We start from the raw sequence: 15,565 nt of genomic DNA, 5'->3' as shown, positions 1-15,565 counted from the left end.
TACACTCTCAATCATTCAATTCATTGTTCAAAATGTTCTAGTGCATTTCTCTCTCCCAAATGCCTACAAAATCCTATATAGCAAATTTCCCAAATATTTAGCATGAGACCTGACACATAGGAAACCCTCCATAAATATCTGAAAAACAAGAATGAACAAATAAATGAATGAGTGTGACATCTGATGCAACAGACAAGTCTTGCTGACTCCCACACAAGAACTCAATCTCAATTCAGCTCCCATGGAAGTTCCCCTACTTTGATACAGTGTGGTCTAGAAGATATTTTTCTGGCTTCCTGATGAAAATACCAGCCGTGTCAGAATCTCTTGCTATCCACATCTTCCTAAAGCCTGCCGTAGCCTCAAAGAAGAAAGAGAATATTCTCCTCATCTCTCTAAATTAAGGTACCAGGTTTTGTTTTGCTTTGGGAAGTCAGAAGGGTGAGTAGATGTTCATACAATCAGAACCACACTCAGCATATCTTAAAATGCAGAAGTTAAATTAAGAAAGCAAACTCACTCTACTCTTAATCAACTGGATCCCACCCTTTAGGACTAGATTGTTTTGAAAGATAGGAGTAAGACATTAATTCAGTTCCGGTGGTCCCAAGTGGATTAATCGGTTTGCCATTTAACTCTGGTTAATCCTATCATTGTTCCCACATAGCAGGGAGAGTAGGGCGACTCTCCTTAAGGTAGGAAGAGGAGTTAGGAAACCCCAACTTGTCAGCATTCTCTTCTCCTCACTCCCTCACCCCTGCCTTTTAATCCATCACCGCCTACTTGCCCAGTTCTTCAGAGGAGTGAATTTCTTCCCCACATCCTGGATCACCTTCACCAATGTTAATCTCTCCGAAGGCACATCTCCAGTCAACAGGAGTTGTCTCTAGCTCTGTGTGCCAGTGATTTGGAAATTGTTTGTGAACTTGCCTCATCTTCTCTCCCGAGACCATAACTGACTGTTAACTGTAATATCCTTCCACGTAGATGTAAAAGTGATCTAGGTACTCAGTTTAAACGACTGAAGTTTTAGGGACTTTGCTATCCCCATAGAAGCCCGAGTCACTGCCTGAGATCTGAAGGAAAAGCTTCTTTGTAACAGCCAAAATCATCTCTAGTGAAGTTATAATTTTACATATAAGGGCATCTCTTTGTTCTCTTTGTCAGAAAGATTAATGTCAGATTCACTTTGGCTGAAAATTTTGGGAAAAAAAATCACAATTAAAACTTTAGTTAGAGCTGATTTTAAATCTTGAATATTAGGTGCCATCAACAATATAAAGGTCAATTTTGAATTCAACAAGCTGATTAAATATCTGGCATGTGCAAGCAAGAACAGCTAAAGACAGTAAAAAAATGCACTGGGAAATACACACAGGCCTTGTTTTATGGCTCTTCACTGTATTGTGCTCTGCAGATATTTTTTTTTCTTACAAATTGAAGGTTTGTGACACCACTGCATCAAGCAAGTCTATTGGTGCCATTTTCCCCAAGAGCATTTGTTCACTTCATGTCTCTGTGTCATATTTTGGTCATTCTCCTAGTATTTCAAGCCTTTTCTTTGTCATTATATTTGTTATAGTGATCTGTGATCAGTGATCTTTGATGTTACTATCGCAAAAAGGTGACAACTCGCTGAAGGCTCAGATGATGGTCAGCATTTTTTAGCTATAAAATATTTTTAAATTAAGGTATGTACATTGGTTTCTTAAAGACATAATGCTATTGCACACTTAATAGACTGTAGTATAGTGTAAACATAACTTTTATATGCACCGGGAAAACAATAAATTCATGTGGCGTGCTTTATTGCGATAATAACTTTATTGAGGTGGTCTGGAACTGAACCTGCAATATCTCTGAGGTTTGCCTGTACCCTTTTGAGATAAATTAGTTTTTTGCTTAATGTTAGTTAAATGGCTAGTATTTAAGCATATATTGTATGCTGACTCTAGATACACACACACACACACACACACATGCTATATAGATATACATATGTATATATCTATATAGTGTATATAGTATATGTAATCTGTCTACCCTTTCCTTGTTTTTTTTTTGTTTTCCAGCTCATATTAGAATACCAAAGGATTATAAATTTATTCTCAGGTACCTTCTGAGAAATTTCACTGGATGACTTTCTGATGGTACTATCCCTCAGAAGAATGGCTGATATTTAATTATAATAAAAAATAATATGTGGTTATTTGATGAATTCACTGCTTTGCATGGCTCACCCTCTGCACTGAACACAACTCATGGTCCTACATTTTCTGACGGGGAACTAACTGATTAAACCCCAATTATGAGAGAAGTCTTCCCCTCCCTCCTTTGACTATTTTCACACACGTGCCGAAATGATTCATTTCCGCAACATTAAGTGAAGATACTTTAGAATCAGAGGCCGTATCAGCTGCCCAAACAGCTCAGTCAGTGCTTGGAGACAGGAAACCAAAGCTGTCTGTGGGGGGCGCCAGAAAGCCCAGAAGCAAGCCCACAGCTCTGCTTCCCTTCATGTCCGGGAGGTCGTTGAAAAATGTTTCCACGTCTCATGCCACCCAGAGCTGCCACTCCTGCTCTCACCCATTAGTACAGGATGTAAGGCTATTCTTTCATGGATTCATTTCAACCTCTTCCTATTCAATGATTAGGTTTTTCAGCCACCCCTTTTGGATGGTAGAAATTACACAATTAAAATGTTTTAGAGAAATAATTCCTATCTGTTCACTTTCCAGACAACTCTGAATGGAGCCATCCCTTCCCCTACAGACTACAGAAGATAATGACCTTACTAAGCATCTTTATCCACGTACAAGGCACACCTCCTAGATTAGTTACTACCCTTGCTTGGCCTTCAACATTTCATAGGCCCAGAGAGAGTAAAGCTAGTCTCCAACTCTAACCAGTAAAAATGTTTATGGGGTGGGAACAGAAGAGAGCTGTACTCTATATTACTTTAAAAAATTCTTAAAAGGACGTTTTTCTCATTCATGTAATCAGGTTAAATCTCCCTATAAACTTTTTCATATGAAAAGATGATGATTTCCTTTTGGTGAAAAATACCTATGTGGCAGGTACTTTGTTTCTGTTTCAGTCCTGCAAAGTAGGCCTTATCTGTCCTACCTTCTACATGAGAAAATAGAAGCAATGAGGAATTAACGAAATCACTGAAGTCACATAACTAGTCATTTGTTGCTACTGGACTGGTGTTACTATACTCTTTTACCTGCAGAAACTATGAAGCAGAGAGGGGTCGAGAGTCTTGGCCATAGACACACTTCTAGTTATTTACTCAGACCCAGAGGCCAAACTCCAGGATGGGTTGTTCAGGTGGTAAATTGCATATTTACGGATGTAAGTTTTGGAGAAGTGAGATCTGGGTGCACCACCACATTTTGACTTTGTTTTCCAGACCTTTTATTTTAATCCAGATTTTGTACGTTTCTCTGATCTGCAGAATCCCACGGAGGCCCGCATACCTCGGAAGTAAAGCCCTGCGTCACGGCACACAGCAGTCACCTGCTCCCTCTCTGATGAGCTCCAGTATGCTCTGGCATACATCCCTCGCTCACTTTTAACCTGACATTGGATCGGAAGCACCACTGAGTTCAAAATATCTCTCTACTAGAGCTTCCCACATCACACTTGACAAATAACGCAGACATTGCAATCATCTGTGTAGTAAAATGATATCCCTTTTGGAGGGATGTTTACATTCTTGTCTTAAAATACGTATACTTTTTTTTCATATGTAAACTCTCACATTTAACTATATATACTCTCCCATCTCTTGATGCTGAAAGAAAAACCCATTAAAAACAAAGTCATGTATAGTTCCGGATGAAGACAATAATTATAATAATAATTAAAGATAAAGGAGTCTAGTTGTTAAGGGTGCTTTATGGTGCTTAAGCAGATAGCAACAGCATGGACATGCATTATGATGGCGTGCTATATCATTTCATCTTTCCAAAACTCTGGTAGTGATTATGTGGAAATTTCAGGATTAGAGAACTACTTTAATCTTCACAAAGGAAGTATGTGCTGTGACCAAAGTTAAATAAGCACCAGAGTGAAAAAAAAATGACGAATCATTAATACCAGCTAGTTGGGATTTTGGAATCCATCTTTAGTGCTACGCCATTTGTTTGATAATTTCCTAAAGTTCTTACAATGCCAGCGTATCTCAGTAAATTTAAAATAAACAAATATAAAACTATGTAATTTAAAAGTGTTAGCTTGATCATTCCCATAAGCCAGATAAAAGAAACAGGATCACAGACATGACTGCAAAGTCCTGACAATTAATGAATTTGGCAGAGTTCAATAGCAATTTCAACACAACTGTGTGCTTCCTTGGCTTAAAGAGTGATCATCTGACTATAAACCTCAATCTTCTTTCTCTAAAAACAGAAAATAAATTGCCATATTTCCAACCAAAAGGTTTTTTGACACTATCATTTTTTTTTTAAAAGTTGTGCTTTAAAGAAATGGGTGTTTGAAGCTTGTAAACAATGCTGAGATACTCTTATGTGACAGAATCTACTTATTTTCCAACAGCTCTTTGATGATTAAATTAAGTCAGATGACAGCAACGCTGGGATTTCCATGGAAGTGGTATACATATTAACAAGCAAAATGCTAAGAAAAGTCTGTCAATCCAGAGTATAGATATTTTCTTATCAATAAATATTTGAACTTCATGTGTGGATTTTAGCTGGTGGCTTTAGAAATGTATAAAAAAACTGCAAAAACAATTTGATAGCTTTTCATCTTCCTACTGAGTTTATGAGCAAAAAGAAGTTAAACAATTATGCATAGTCCCTGAATTTCAGTGAGCTGCCATGCCCCTCCTTCATTCTCTTCTGACCCATGGCTGGATTCTTCTAGATCTATGCGACAGTGATGAAATCACCTGAAAGCCACTCAAATGACGGAACAATCAGATGACAGCTAGGCCTTCTGATTTACACGTCAAGGCATATTATATTTGGACTTGAAGGATCGTGAAACTTTTAGAAATTGACGTTCCATTTTAATTCTCTGAAGATGTGGAAATAGTTTACCTCAATTATTGGTGTTGATTTTCAATTTCAACCAGATCAAAATATGTCAACATGCATTCTTTTTCCTTTAAGGTATGATTCTATGGATTAGATTGTTCTAACAGTGAGTACTGGATCTTGGCAACTAGAAGAAAATCTGCAAAATATAGGAGGATCATTCCTCTGGTTTCCATTTCCCTAGAGATGGTCCTCATTCTTATCTCAAGCGCTTAGTGTATAATAAAGAAGCAAGCAATGATAATGCAAATGTAAAAGAATGCATATCCATTATTAAAAATTCCAGCACTACATCTTAGGTTGAGAAGTCACAGAGTTCTTTTGGAAGTCCCTATCACAAACACTGATTTTCTATCTTGTGTGGGTATCAGGAAGTTTCTCTGGGTTTATCTAGGTAGATTAGCTTTGTGAATATGTCGCAGTGAAAAAACCTGCAGAAAAAAGACGGTATATTACATTATGTGATTCTGCGTAGAATCACATACTGCGTAACCACAGGATACCAAAGAAATCTCTACAAAATTTGCTGAAATATTTGAAATAAAACGTGACGTAACTGTTTTCCTGTTAAAAATCTTAAGTCCTCCTTTCAGTTGAAACCATGCTTTATTTTTACTTATATTAAAACCAGTTTTTATTTACAGAAGTGATTTTGTCAATAAAATCCTAATATTTTGTGTGTTATCCACAACACATTTTTAATATAAGAACTGTTGTATAATTTTAAGGTAGTGATAAATGTGACAAAGTGGTAAGAGGCCTGTTTTTTAAAGGGTAATGATTAGTGGAACCCTCTCTCCTTTACCTGGAGAAAATGAAATATTTTCTGTTGCTAGATAAAAGAAGCAATTGTAAATTATATTACTTTAAAAATGTTGCATGAATTTATGACTGAGGGATAATTATGAACTTGTGCCTTGAGTGAGATAATTTTGGATTAATTCCTTGGCATTTAAATAAGTCACAGATGCAATTTTATCCTAATAGATATCACTTGGTTACAGAACTTTAAAAATCTTAGATAACCTTTGGCATTGACATGTATATGAAGCGGGGGTTATAAAAAACTACCAGAAGAAATTTTCTTCAGAAAAGTAGGTAGAGAAATTTAAAATATTGATCTACTGTGGCCACAGACCGTGATTACCAGTCTTCCCACCTGGCGATACCAAGGTCTATGCTGGCAGCAAGAAAAGAACATAACATGATGCTGAGGACTCAGTTTGAAAGTACAGTCAGTTTGGTAAATAGAAGTCAGTCCTTTTATTTGTTTGATATCCCCTCAACTGTCTCAATGTAATTAATTCAATTCGCTTTTTGGTTTACCTGCATAGCTATTTCCCGGGGCACAGATATGTCCCAGTAATTTTAGAGAAAGGTACCTTCAAAACGTTCGATGGGCATTTTATAACTTAGGAAAATATCACCAGACTACAGAGAATTCTGAAACCACAAGATAACACTGCTGCCAAACATTAAAAACTGCTGAATAAACTTGATACTCTGTCCCAAGCACTTTATTTTTTTATCAAGCATATGATATTAATGTACGCAATTTAAATACTTTGTATCAGCTCCCATCTCATCCTCATAGAAATGAAACCGTTGTGATGTAAATAGAAGTAATAAATACTTTGAACATCCAGGACTGAGTTTAATCCAAGACAAGCAAAATTAATTTAAATTATAAGACTCTGAGGCACTGAAAAAAATCACTTTATTAGCACTTGGCATAAATACACCTTAAAGGAAACTGACCCTCAGAAGCAAAGACCACCTGAGAAAAACAAATCCAGTCACAGACACATCTTGCTAATGTTCTGCTTATACCTTCAACAGCCCTTTAGCATTGACTTCTATCACTGCTTGAAATCATTTATCATATTTAACTTTAAATGTTAGAATGAAAAATAAAAGAAAGCAAAGTCAGCAGAAATGTAAAGCCTCTGGAACCATCAATTTCCTAAAAAATAAAGATCCTTTGTCCAAAGAGAGGAAGCATGTATTTTATAAGTTAATCATCACTGATTTAAAATATGTTCAGAACTTTCCAGGTGACATAAGGTATTTTTAAGGAAACCAATTCCTATTCTGGTTAGAGATTCACAAATTTCTCAACAGGCTACCACTGTGTGGTACCAGTTAGGACGATGCCAGTACTTACCATTTGAAGAGATGGCTCGCGGTGTCGACCTCACCTTTAAGCCCCAGATTCTTTCCTAACCTTGTCACAAAGCAGATCTGAATTAAACTAACGTGTATACAAATGGTTCATTTGCTATTTCCAACCTTATGGACTTAAAACTGTCTCCCCATACTAATGAGAATTTTCAATCCTTTCCACTTCTGGCTACATGGTATATACTGTGTCTTCAGTGGCTGACTCATTCTACACTCTACTCATGTAGCTTATCATTATCTTGTCCACAGACAAAATACACATTGAATTCAGATGAGAATGCCCACTGCCTTGAGAATCTTGAGAAAGGTAGCAGCACGGTGGTCCAAATAGCCTGACCACTAAGGGAAATATTACAGTCAATGTAGATTACTTTCTCCCTCTAAAAGTACAAGGTGGAAAACAGAAGCAACAACAGCAAATTACAGTAACTCTTTGCAATGTATTTCCCTTTTTTTTTTTTTTTTTTGGATTATTTCTTGTAAAAATTGACAAGATCCAGGACAACTCTGTACATTGTTCTAACAGCTTCATTTAACAATAATTATATGACTCACTTCCCCACCTAATACAAACTTCTCACTTTCTCTTATGTTTATTACTTTTGAAACTGCTTAGGCATTTTTCTAGTTAGCTTTACTCTGTAGAAAGAAGTAACCCGACTGCAGTAAGTTGTTAATACGAAAATGAACAGCAGAGACCTTTCTGATTGAACATTCTCGCTTTCTACCTCAAGACAGGTGTTCTGCATATATGCAAACGTTGCAGACAGATGGCTTTGCATGTTTTACACGCTATAATATAAAGATATGTTCCCCCCTCATTATAAGATTCCAAAAATTACCAGTGCTGCCTCTGCTAATCTACATTTTTAAAATATTTAACCTTTGGTAACATAATCTATTGTGCTTATCTCAGAGTAAGGAGAGAAAACAACTCAAATATTCTAACAAGTTCAACCAAAACTTCCTATTTCACTTCATTGTCACAATACTTGACCTAGACTCCAAGTTTATAAAAGAAAATGAAAAACAAAATCACAAGGCAGAGCTTCAAGTCATCAGCATATCTTAGAAGGATGCTAGTTATTTTACGCCTGGAACAGTTTACAAGCTCCAAACCCTTCCCTAGTACAATATTTTAGGAATCTGAAATTATTTCTGCACTTCTTACCACCCAAGCACCTGACAGCTTGAATTAAAAATAGGATATATGCAGCAACTCCCTGGTTACTATCTCCCTGAAGTTTTAAGGCACTCAAATTATTGAGTCTTCTTTCTAAGAATTACTAAAGAGGTTGATGAAAACACATATCAAACTATTCATGTGTAATTCTCCCATTAAAATCAATTGATTTCTGTTAGTGTGATATATTAGGACTAATGAAAATTACCATACCCAGTAGCCAGTCTGTACCTTTCCAAAGATCCCTCTCCAGTATCCATAACCATGCCCAGCTCTGTCTTCCATCCTGCTCCTTGTATCGCTGAGTGAGGTGCTTGCTCCTTCATTAAATAGCATTAAAAATAGACTGCACAGAACTCCCCAGTGGAGCATGCTCTAATGGGCTAATGCCACAGTTCTCAAGGTAACCACACTCAGCTGGTATCTAAGAGGGAAAGTCACTGGCAGATCAGCAATTTGCAAATCTAATAGAGCACACAAACCTGTCTCAGTCTGAGCTGAATATTGTAAAAGAGAAATCAGGGTATAGTGAAATTAAGTCACTGAGAAGCTAAAGGACCATTTCTGGAGCTGCACAAGTTTCTTTAAATATCTCACCAAAACAAATACTCTGTTGAACATTCATTCATCCACAGCAACTTAGATATATGATTTATTGAACAACATCAATCACGTCCAGTGAGGGGAAATTAAGACATCTCTGCATAGCAGTCTAAATGTCTTAAAATTGCATTTAAACCAAGTTACTTTAAACCAAGTAATAGTATTAATAAGCAAGGGTAGAAATAGGTTAGCCTTTTGTATCTTTTGTGAGGAGGAAGTGTATTCCTTAAAGAGTATTCTAAACTCCCTCTCCGGAAAATTGAAAAACATTCTGTTAGTTGAAGTGATAAAAAGAAGTATAAGAATGTGATAAGAAAGGAAATATAGGATCGAACACAAATACATACCTTAAAAATCCATATCAACCTGGGAAGAGTACATACTTAATTTCTCCTATGCGATCCACATTAGGAGGCAGCAGAAGCAATTACTGCCAAGACAGTAGACTACTCGGCTACATAGCTAGAGCTCTAGGCTTCCAAATGACTGCCCTCTGCGAAAATGACATTAAAATCTTATGAAGACATGCAAACCCTGTGGTGACACGAATCAAAGCAGTAGGTGCATTTATTTTAAAGTGTCAAAGGTTTCCTAACTTTTACCAAATGAAAAATGATTTCCTGTCATTTCAATTTCTCTGTTTTCTAAAAACAATCATAGTCATTTTGATCACCAAAGTGAATGAGAAAGAGGTGGGGATCATCTGGATTTACTCAGCATTTGAGTGAAATCTTGTTCAGATTCACTCCAACTCTGGGGATCGTCATTTGTGTCTGGGGAGGCTGAAGTGTCATACCAACAAACTTAAAAAAAATTCAGAAATTAAAATGGATATCTGCACTCTAAACACATTACCGTGAAAGTGATTCCTACCAGCCTTCCATCGTACTTACTAGCTTCCCATCCCTCTAACTTTCAATTCCTTCTTTGTCTTTCCTTTCAGGCTTGGACTCTGTCCTTATCCTGTATCTTCGGAATACTGAACCCAAGCAGCTGACAGCAACCACATCTACTCCAGCCTGATTTCTATGCATAAAAATCCAGTGAGTCAATTTCTCTTCCTGGGAAACTTTCTAAACACCTGTCTCAGTCAACTCAGTTCTACCAGCATATCTACAACCTCCGACAGAAGACTGTTAAATTTGGAGTCTGCAGTGAAACACAGAATTCAACCATGTAAAAATAAAACTGAACATCTCGTCCCCCTAAACCCCTTGGGACCTCAAGTCCCCTGAGGACAACAAACAGATGACAACTTTCTGCCCCTTGCACAGCTCTCTTCCAAATGAAATAAAAACACTCCAAACTTTCTACTGAGAAACCTGCATAAATCACTGGAGACTTCTCTGATGAAGAGACCTGCCCTTTTCAATTCTCTCCCAGCTTTCCATTTTGGCCTCATTCTGGGGAGGGGAAATCTACCCCTCCTCTGACAAAACATAAATACACAATACATATAAAACAACAGCTTTCTACACACAGGAAGGAGAAATACAGACTAGAAACAATTCGAAAGAAAAGCACAGATATAAGGCAGAAAGAAAGAGAAAAAAGAAATCACAAAAGGCGTGCAACGTTCACGTCTGAAGACCTTAATTATATTACCTTGACCGAACAGTGGATATCCCCCCAGCGTCTCGGTGCCTTGATTGATCTGATTTACTTTTTGGCTTTTATTAATATTACTGTTTCTCACGGATCGATTTGGCTGTATTTGTTTGGTTTGGCTTGGGTTATTAGTATTATTGTTATTATTGGTGGGTTTATTTAACTGCTAGTAAAAGGAGCCTTCTGCGGCGTCGGCGGGGCTCCTGGCAGGGCTGCGGCGGCCAGGGCTGCGGCGACGGCGGTGGCTTCAGCTGGCGACCCCGCGGCCCCTGCTGCTCGTCGCTGCTCCGGATGCGCTCAGGGGGCGCCGCCGCCGCCTTCTCCGCCCTGCTGCCTGCGGAGAGCGAGCGTGCCCCCGCCTCCTGTCTGCCGGTCCGTCCCCGGGCACGTCTGTCTGTCTGGCCGTCTGTCGCTCAGCCTGGCAGCCCACCGCGGGCTTCTCGCCGTCCCGCGCGCAGCTCTCCGAGCTGCCCCTCGCGTCGGTCTGTCCCTCCGCGAATCTCGGTCCCACTAGCGAGGCAGGGTCCCTCTCCCCGTCTTCTGAGCCCGCATCTCTGTCGCTCTGTCACTCGATGCCCCAGCCGCTTCCCTCGGACAGGGGAGAGGGCGTCTGGAGGAAGGGAGCACGAGGCTGCTTCTCCCCCTGATTCTCCCTCCTCTCTCTCTCCTTCCCCTGACTCTCCCTCCCTCTCTCTGCGTGCCGGTCTCCGAGTCTCCAGCTGTCTAACTGCTCCCACCTGTCCGTCGCTCTGTCACTCTCAGTCTCCCCGCCGCCCCCCTCCCCCGAGCCAGCCGGCTCGGCTAGTCCCTGGGTCCCGCGCGCCCCTCTCCCCGCCTCCGCGCGCCCCTGCCCTCCCACACGCCCGGCTCCTCCCCGTAGCCCCGGCAGCGTCCGGTCCCCGCCTGGGCTGGCGGCAGCGCGCGGGTGGCATGTGGCGTGGCAGCTGCTCGGCTGGCAGACTCCAGTCCCCGACCCGCCACGCCCGGGAGATGGCCGCGGCCGGGCGCCTGCGGGGGCCGGGCCTCGGCCACGGGGCGCGGCCGGAGTTGGCCGAGCTGGAGCTCGGGCACCTGCCCGGTGCGCTCGGAGCGCGTGGTGCCATCCGTCCCCCCAGCCGTTCTCCTCCGCCTGGCCCCGGGCTAGAGACAAAGCGCGTGAGCCACGCACAGGGCGTGAGCATCATTCATCAGAGAGAACACTGGCACGCTGCCCCCTTCCCCTCCACCCTGCCTTCCCGCTCCCCGCCCCGGGCCGAGACCCCCCGCGTACCTCTCCCGGGCGCCTCCCGACTCCGACTTGGCGGACACTTGGCCAAGCCTTGCCCACTCCCTTCCTCCGGGGCTCACTCTCCAGGCCAACTCTGCAGAGAATATCCCACAACAATAACACTTCACTCCACCCCAATCGAGCCGTAGCCTCAGAGCTCTCAGAGATTTCGCGGCTCCGAGCAGGACCCCAAGTCCCGGCGTGCGACGCCAAGTGCACTCGCCGTGGTCGCCTGCCCAGCCCGTTGCCCACTCGGGCGCTGACTGAGAATCGCAGAGGTGCCCCAGAAACCCCGGAGGCTAGGGCGTGGGGCAGGGCGCCGAGCTGACAACCCAAGAAATAAAAGCGCTGCATTTCCCGTTTGTTCTGGAGATGTGCTATTTTTATGATCTGTAATTCATTTTTTCCCATTGTTTCAAGGCACACACTACCAAAAGGGGGAAAAAAAAAAAAAAAAAAAGGAATAGTGGAGGAATGGGAATACATTTCCGGAATACCGCCCACCCCTCCTGAGTGAATGTGGAGCCTACTTTTCCAACATTATAGGTCACCAGCCAAGATAGATCATTCTGGCGTTCTGCCCCCAGCTGAGAGCAAGGCATTTGATTCTGAGCTTCCTTGCTAGGCTGTTATTAACGGGAAGCAAAATTATACTTGTACACGCCTGCATGGAATTGCCAAAGCTCATTTTCTGACAGTATCCAGCAATTCAGCTTCTGAAATGTAGGCACTGAATAACTATGGATCTGGCGCAATGAATGCCCCATCCCACAATAAATTGGAGAGGAGAAAATCAACTTTTAACAGCTGCAATTAGTAACCCCATGAAGAGACAACAAATAACTAGTAATACACGTCAATAAATGTCCTTTTAGTTCCACTTATTGACACCCATTCCCGATAACAGACATCATAAACAGATTTATTAAGGGAGGCGCCTTCCACTTTTTATAGAAATGTAATTTCAACAGCAGTAGCCATGTTCATATATGCTAAGAGATTGATTAAAATATCAAACAGATGGTATGTGTGGTTCTAGCAAATGCTATGGAAAGAGTTAGGATAAGGTTGTACTGGTCTTTGATGAATAGATATTTCCCAAATATTGGAAATTGCCTCCCTTGGGAATCAGCCGTGCTGGAATAAGAATAAATCTGTTGTATGAGGTTTCAGCAAATGAAGCCTAAAGAATTCAAGACCCTTCTGTTGATCTATTTTTTGAGACTTCGACTTAGTCCTCTCCAAAAGCATTTTGACAGGCATTTCTCCCCTCCTTCCAGCCATATGGAATTCAAGGAAAAATTCATCAAAAGTATTTCTAATTCTCTTCCCTTCATCTCAAGTCATGTTCTAAAAAATCTACTTTCCTTGGGGGAAATTGTTGTGACAAGTTGTGCTGTGTCTTAAACTCACACGATTGGGACTGCATGGAAGGAGGGTCAGTGTACTTGATTTTCTTTTTGGACAGAACTACACCTAAGCAGCTCCTGAATGGGTGAATGGGTGATCTACTAAGAGGAAACGTGAAGAGCTTGTTCTTAACACAAAGTCTTCTAGATCGAACTTCACTCTGGAAATACACACACACACACGCACACACACACAGGAACTCGATTCTATAAACTGGATTAGAAATTATAACCATTGATTGGGGGAAGGGGAATTCAAACAGCACTCTTAGTACATACTTCGGTGATTATGGAAAAGAAAAAGAATGTTTCAATATCTTATCAGTGTATAGACAAGTTTGATGATGAAACTTAATGCAATTTCTCATAGAGTTTAACCTTTATTTAGAAAGGAAAGTGTGACAAAGAAGAATAATATTCATTTAATTCAGCTAAATTTTTCTACCTTTTCTCATATGTAGTCAACAAATTAGGGACTAGAGAAGGTTCAGGTTTATTTGAGGCCATGCAGGTAATTAGAATTCAGCTATCCAATTTTAACTTTTGCATCCCAATGTGGGCCTGAAATATACTTCTGGGAATATTAGGCAGGCAGTGAGCAGTACGTGACTCTTCTAGGCATTTGGAAGGTGTTTGTATTTCCTTAAACAATCAGTTACCATTCCTTAAGGCCCTTGGCCTGTTGTACATTAACTACCACTAAACTCACTAAAACTGTTGTCTACCTTATTGGACTTCTGGATGACATCTATGATGCTGAAGCCGATGCAGAGGTGTTTCTGCACTGAAAGCATCCTACCTTTAGGGGTGGGCAGCGGTGGTAAAGGGGGAAAAAGGAAGTGCAACAGGGAAGAACAAATCTGACTCCATATTAGATCTGTTTCTTTTACTTTAACCTTTGTATTCTATTGCTTTTGCTTTGAGTTAAGAATGTTGCCTATAGCCTGGAATACACATGATAGCCTATTTTCAAGACTCTGACCTTTAATAAGAGTATAACACTCTCCCATTCATATAGAGGTAAAAAGTTGCAGAACAGAGAACAACAATTTGTCTTGTTGGAAGTTTACAGGAGCATCCTGGCCTGACCTAGGTGGACAGCTGCAAGAACAGAGGATTCCTGCCCCAAGAAGTTTGTAACAACCAACCACACCTCCTCCCCTTTTTACTATAAAAGAAGCCTGAATTCTGACTGGGGTAAGATGGTTCTCTAGGACATTAGTCCGCCATCTTCTCGGTCTGCTGGCTTTCCGAATAAAGTCACTATTCCTTGCCCCAAGAACTCATCTCCCGATTTATTGGCCTGTCGTGCGGCAAGCAGAAGCTGTGCTGTTAGTCTCTTGGTCTGGATGCTCTTGAATTTATTTGGTATTGTGTTTGAAATGAAAGGGCATACAGGTAACCAGGTAACGCCAGCTTGGGGAGTTGAGCTCACCTACACACTGGCAAACATCTAAGATTGTTGATAAGCTCCTTTACACATATTCCCTTAAGACACTAAATTAGTGCCCTTTAATGAAGCTTTCAAATTGGATTTTCAAAATAAGGCAAATTGCTAAAATAGCCCAGCTACCTTTATAAGCACCTTTTCAGCTGAAGCGAGAAGTAAATTTCCATGCTGTTGAACTTCCATCATTTCTCAACAATTAGGCTGCTAGGAACTCCCCTTTAGGGCATTCTCCCCCATCACAACAAAGGCTCACAAACCCCCCAGAGAGACTTCTCATTTGCCCTATTTCCAACATAACAGTCTAGGGTCTATTAAATACGAGTCTTGGGTTTAAAGCCATACAGATATGCCTGGTACAGAAAGGCAGGGGAATAAGAAGGAGGAGGGGGGGAAGAGTAACATTTTAATCAGAAAAGTTTAGTTCCCCATTCTTAATTCGTGCTAAGCCAAAATAACTCTAAAACACATTTCAGAACATCAACAAAGAATGTTACATCACGTATGCATCTGAGCATGAAGAAATGTCACGATCAAAAACAAAGAGGACTTGGGAGACTAGAAACCAAATGTTCTGATGGCACAGATCCCTCTGGAGTCTGCTGTGTGCAGTACAAGAAAACGATCTCCATGAACCCTTGATGTTCTCCCAGGCAGACCAGAAATGAACACTGGCCAGCACACGCACACGGTGATGCTTTGCTGGGAGGGCAAACCCAGAAATTTCCTCAAGAAGGAATGCGTGTAGTATTTTCATGGAGATGCATCTAATCAGAGGAGGGACAACGAGAAGAAAAAGCT

The 15,565-nt window shown here is 40.9% G+C and overlaps 1 protein-coding gene across 16 annotated transcripts in view; it reads right to left on the bottom strand.

The window, feature by feature from the left end:
• The window catches only part of ARPP21 (cAMP regulated phosphoprotein 21), a 156,607-nt gene extending 145,218 nt beyond the window's left edge, over positions 1 to 11,389 (bottom strand). For all 16 annotated transcript variants that reach the window (XM_059939115.1, XM_059939123.1, XM_059939121.1 and 13 more), the window contains exon 1: positions 10,639 to 11,389. The gene's annotated coding sequence lies outside the window, so the exon portion shown is untranslated. The remainder of the gene's footprint in view (positions 1 to 10,638) is intronic.
• Between the last annotated feature and the right edge of the window lie 4,176 nt (positions 11,390 to 15,565).

This window comes from Balaenoptera ricei, chromosome 11 (assembly GCF_028023285.1).
Source record: "Balaenoptera ricei isolate mBalRic1 chromosome 11, mBalRic1.hap2, whole genome shotgun sequence".
Classification (NCBI taxonomy): Eukaryota; Metazoa; Chordata; class Mammalia; order Artiodactyla; family Balaenopteridae; genus Balaenoptera; species Balaenoptera ricei.
This window is presented reverse-complemented; position numbering and strand designations above follow the sequence as displayed.